The 6220-nt window shown below is 35.3% G+C and overlaps 1 long non-coding RNA gene across 1 annotated transcript; it reads right to left on the bottom strand.

Moving 5' to 3' along the window:
- Positions 1-4275: 4275 nt before the first annotated feature.
- On the bottom strand, positions 4276-5520 carry LOC122052332. The gene is made up of 4 exons (XR_006131963.1): positions 5294-5520; positions 5010-5183; positions 4674-4905; positions 4276-4341 (listed from the first exon to the last, which is right to left on the bottom strand). It is a non-coding gene; the product is annotated as an uncharacterized LOC122052332 (long non-coding RNA).
- Positions 5521-6220: the final 700 nt, after the last annotated feature.

Genomic DNA, 6220 nt, shown 5'->3' on the forward strand with positions numbered 1-6220 from the left:
GGAATTAGGGATTCAAATGTGAAGCAGATAACCATATCTGATTCATTGAGATCCGATCCCAAAACATATGAAGAAGTAATGAAGTCTAGGGATGTTGCATTCTGGAAAGAAACAATTAATGAATAGATGAAGTCTATTATGAGTAATAAAACATGAAGATTGGTTGATCTTCCACATGGCTCAAAACCAATCGATTGTAAATGGATATCTAAAAGGAAGATAAAAGTTGATGGAACTATAGACAAGTTCAAGGCAAGGTTAGTAGCAAAGGTCTTTAAACAAAAAGAAGGCCTAGACTATTTTGATACTTATACACCCATTGCTAGATTTGCTACTATTAGAACATTGATTGCATTAGCATCAATTTATCATCTTGAGATACATCAAATGGATGTAAAAATAACTTTTCTTAATGAAAAACTAGATGAGGAGATCTATATGGAACAACCGGAAGGGTTCATTAAGCCTAGACAAAAGCATAAAGTATGTAAATTGGTTAAGTTATTAGCTAGACTTAAACAATCTCCTAAACAATAACATGAAAATTTTGATCACATGATAGTTGTTAATGGATTTAAAATCCATGAATGCAACAAATGTGTGTATAGTAAGTTTAATAATAATAAAGGTGGTATTATTTGTATTTATCGGGAGGACATGTTGATCTTTGGAACCAATATAATTAGTGTAAATGACACTAAATCATTGTTGGCATTCTGCTTCGATATGAAAGATTGCGCTCAAGAAGAAATGATATTGAGCTGGACCTGACCACGGTTCGGAACCAATAGTTCCACGGTTTGAAACCACTTGTTCGACAATTCCTGATAGGTCGACCCTTAACCTTAATCATCCATGACAGTTACAATTCATGGTTCAGAATTGTCAGTTCATGGTTCGGTTCATAGTTCATCATAGTTCAAGATTATTATATTAAAAAAATTAAAATTTATTAAAAAAAAGGCTTGTACTTATTTAAGTTGCCTACATATTCCCTCAGGATATAGGGGAATTAAAGTTCACGTAGTTATTTTACATTTGTACACTTTTACATTAGGAAGTGGCGTTGTTACTCACTTCTATTTCTTGAATTCCCATTGTATTCGTTCCTTCGATATCAAAATCTTCGACTTCATCATCACAGAGTTGCATTCTTTAGATTATTTTCTCGGCTCTGATCCAATTGTCGACTTGGGAGACAAAGTTAATTGTTGTTCATCTAATATGTTGCTGTCGATATTGAATGTCTGCTCTATAGCAATAGTTCACATTGGATAGCTAAACTTTTTTTGATGATCACGAAAAGTATGGGAAAACTTTCAGCTTTCTGTGACTACCACTTTACGATATCAAAATTTTTACTATCTATTTCATTAAAATCAAAAGAAGTCATAAAATAATTCTCAAGTTCTTGTGTGGAACTTAAGAATTCTCGTGAAAATTTCGTCCATTCTTTTAATAGTTTGTTGTATTTCAAAATATTAGGTTGTATTTCATATTTTACATAATATTGAATATAAATATCATATAAACTCTAACATTATATGTAATATTAATTGAATCAGGAGAAGAAGAATTTTTAATTGGAGTTAAACGTCATAATACAAAGTTGACATTTCTTGTAAAACTTCTAATTTAAATTTAGGATCTAAAGCAAATGCAATTAAATAAATTTCAGGAATAACATAAAAATATTTTTTTCATTTAGTTTTCATAGATAATATACAAGAAGATAAAAATTCATTATTAATATGTTTATTTAAAACTAGTAAGAAAAATTTGCTAAAATTAAATGAGTAGTGAGATAATAAACATCGAAAAATTGTTCCGTTGCATTGTTTAATACTTTTAAAAATTTTCAAATATTACTACAAATATTTTATTATTGTGAAAATAAATATATATTAGTATTAGTATTTTGTGCAAAAAATAAACATAATAATTCTTTATATTTAAATGAATTTTGTAATAATTAACATGTTGGTACATCATGTGAAAATTTTTTAAGTCGCATTCCATTAGTTTTACAAAACTTACCACATTGTTTCATTATAGATGAATGTGACTATAAATAAGAAATTACAGTTCTAATTGGTTTAATGTGTTTTTTTTTTCTAAAATTTTTACTCCATCTTAAACACATAAATTTAAAACATGACATACACAATGAATATGACAGAAATAAACCACCAATAATAGGTTGACAAATAAATTTTTGTTCTTCTATACAAGCGATATTGGAACTTGTATTATCTAATGATATTGAAAATATTTTGTGAATTAATTCATATGCTTCTAAAATTAGACATTATAATTGTGCGATGTTATGAGTAGTATATGATTTATTAAAAATTCTATAAGCTAACAATTTTTTTTTTGGAGGTTCCAAGAGTTATCGATCCAATCGCAAGTCACACCCATATACGAATGTGTTTGCCAATGATCACTTCAAATATCGAAATATAAAAAAACTTTATTATTTAATTTACTAAATTCATCAATTAATTTTTTTTCCTTATTTTACTAATTTTTTATTTGTATGAGTAAGTGTAGTCCTAGGAACACGTTTAGCACATGGATTAAGAGATTCTTTACAAAAATTTTAAAACGTGCATTTAGATAAAAAACTAAAAGAAAGATATTGTCACGCCCCAAGTAGTCTCTGTCAGAAGAAATTTCGACAGTATCTCCTCTATACGGGTGACAATATGAATCCAAGAATACATATATCACTCCTCGGCCCACATGGCCGGAATAATACAATACAAATAACAAACAATCCACACAATTATATAACCAATCCATGCAGTTTATATAGACAATCCACGCAGTTTAATATACAGCCTCCGGCTGACAACAGAAATGACTAAAAGAAAAGACGATAAAGGAATCATCACAGATATATGTAAATACTACTCCACTACAACGAAGAAATGAAATCCATGAAGTAATGAAAACACCTGGAGTGGAAAAACAAAAGTAGCAAACCCAAATAGTCGATATAAAGCCCATAATACAAGAACCCACATCATAAGTGTCTAAAGACATAAAATCAAATACGAAAGTTTAGAACCAAAAATACTCGCGACAAGGGGGCTAGCGACTGGAATCTCCCGATGGCCTCAACCTGAAAAGTAGTAATGTAACGGTGTGAGTCCAAAGAACTCAGCAGGTAACCAATAGATATGTACAGTAACATATAACTACCAGCAATAACCTATAGTATAGTCTCCTAAACAATATAACAAGTATGCATAACTGAATAAACTATAGTAATCAACAATAGGCATGTAATACAGTCTACTGCAAGAATAGTAAGATATGCAATACTGAAATAAACTGTACTCACCTGCTAGGCTTGAGCAAATGATTGTGAACATACACAGATAAAAATAGTCAGAGCAAATAAGCATGTATCCTGTATGCTTGTCAATCATATGCGGTCACCAAAATGCATAATCCAATATGCAACAATAATAATAAAATGCAATCTATGCATATGATGCAATATGACATGGTCACCCCTGACGTCAATCATCCATCTCACACGCGACGGTGAGACCGAGTGGGTAGGGCTGTGACACCGTGCACTCTGCCCTCACTACCCCTGAAGAGTGACCGAGTGGACGGGATGCTGTCGAAGTACACCTATCCTCATACCTCAAACATAGCGAGGGAGCGCAATGCTCTCATCTCTCGGTACGTGATGACGGGGAGGAATCCCTGCCTGCTACCATGCTGCAGCCACACTACCCATGAGCAAACCAGCGGAGCATTACAGAGCAACTGTCATACACACCTTGGGTGTTGTGCCACTAACCATAGAGTGGTCATGTTGTGTACATGCCCATGTAGCCGGACGACAAGCTCAACAATAATGGAGGTGTCAATCACCCAGCATGCAATCATGCGGAATGGTGCATGATGCTACGGTATGTTATATCTGAACATATCCTCGCCGAGATATATGTGCCAGAAAGATATCCACATATATAACAATGATATAAGAAACATAAATCCAAGAACACATAACAAGAATCTCTAGCAACTATTCTAGTATAAAGAAGCACTATAAATACATCTATCTCTATGAACACAGATACACATGGCAAGACAAAACACATACCAAACTAATGTAAAGCAGATAACAGAAGAAGCATGTATCAGGTATCAAATAAGCTAAGACCAGGGAAGTGCTAAATCTACCGATTAATACTAGTTATGTATATACTACACATATCATAAGACAATATCATAAAGATAAGTCAAAGGGTACCCGCCTCAAATAGAAGGTAGTATCAATCCAATCCGAAGTTGAGGCACCCATCTCGAATCAGAGTCCTGCGTTAAACAACATATATATATTTTATTTGGCTAAATTCATATGAATAGCTAAATAAAATCCCTAAGACTAAATTAGGGTGAAACCCTAATCACATCACCCTTATCCTACCTAAACTAATCCAACGATTAATTAGGATTAGTTACCTAATCCCTAATCATCCATTAGATTAGAAATCCAAATCTACATAAATTTCACAAAATCAACATTCAATTCAATACATAAACCTAACCAATCTACACATGATCATGTAATCAAATCATACCTAAATCTACACATAAACCTAATTCATATCATTAAACAAAGTAACAATTGACCTCCAACAACTTACCCAAATCCAAGGTGATCACCAGGAGATAACAACCAAAGATGTTGCTGCCGGTTAGGGAAAGCTGCTGGATACCACCTCAATGATCACAATTCCAGCATCACAGCAACAGAATACCTCTACCTCACAACCCCCTGATTTGTTGATCCACAGTAGGGATTGTTGATGCTAGCAACAAGATGAGTTGCTGAATCAAAAGGAACTACAGAGCATACCCTCACAACTGGAATCCTACCTACTCAACGGATCAAGATGAGATCAACAGGAAGATCATAGATCGGATCAATAATTGAGATCATTAATTCCATTAACATCCTAATTCCGGAAACCAAATCTTACCTTCAACCGAGACTTAAATCTCAACAAGGAAGGAAAAATCCAAGATCTGATCCAGCGATGTAAGTAGGAAGAATCGAAGGGTAAGGCCCGAAGCTAGGGCTAGGATCCCCCTTCTTGATCGAAGATCTGCTCACACGAAGCAACGATCCGAAGGGCAAAGCACCAGCGACGGACCTATGGCACGGTTCGGAGAGAATCAAGAATAGAAGAAGAATCACCGGCTGTGCTAGGGCATGAATTGGACAAATCCATAGAAGAAGAAGATTCGGTTAAAACTAGCTTACCTATGCCGGCGATCGAGCGGATCTGGATCGATCTAATGGCGTCGGTTCTGCGACCCGGAGAGGAAAAGCGCTGGCCGGATCTGAGCTCAATGGGTGTCGATGCCGGCCAAGAAGGATCGCTGGAGCTGCAGCCTCGCCCCCGTAGGCGTCCTCGTCCGTGAAAGAGAGAGCAGCGAGCGTCAGGGGAAGAAGAGGGGAAGGAGTTCGGGTCGCGGTGGTTTGGGGGAAACGGTGATTTAGGGAGGAAATGAAAAGAAAAAGGAATTTAAATAATAAAATATTTCCTCACTTAAACGGGTATCCCAAACAGATTTTATCCGAACCCGTCGATTCATCCCCTCAAAACCCGTCGTACAAGCTCCAAAAAATTCCTAGAAAAATTTCTAAAAATTTTGGAAAAATTCTATAAGGCTATTTCTCAAATAACCTTATTATTTAAATTTTTAGATATCTTACATTCTCCCCTACTAATAAAAATTTGGTCCTCAAATTTTGCTATAACCAACAGCAAGCACTAGAATATAACCAAACAGTATAAATGCTAAAAGGAACTCTAATCCACATACCTCAAGTAAAGATGGGGGTATCGAACTCGAATCGTATCCTCCAGCTCCCAAGTAGCCTCCTTGTTAGAATGATACTTCCATCCGACTTTAACCAGTCGAACAGTCTTGTTCCGCAATTGACGCTCTCTGTGGTCCAGAATCCGTATCGAAACCTCCTGGTAAGTAACGTCAGGCTAAATAAGAACTGATATATCTGACAGAACATGTGATGGGTCGGATACGTATCTCCTCAGCATAGATACATGAAATACATTGTGAATGCCAGCTAGAGATGGTAGTAGCGCCAGACGGTAAGCTACTGCTCCAATCCTCTCTAAGATCTGGAATGACCCAATATATCGTGGAGCTAACTTACCTCGAA

This window comes from Zingiber officinale, chromosome 3A, assembly GCF_018446385.1.
Source record: "Zingiber officinale cultivar Zhangliang chromosome 3A, Zo_v1.1, whole genome shotgun sequence".
NCBI classification, from domain to species: domain Eukaryota; kingdom Viridiplantae; phylum Streptophyta; class Magnoliopsida; order Zingiberales; family Zingiberaceae; genus Zingiber; species Zingiber officinale.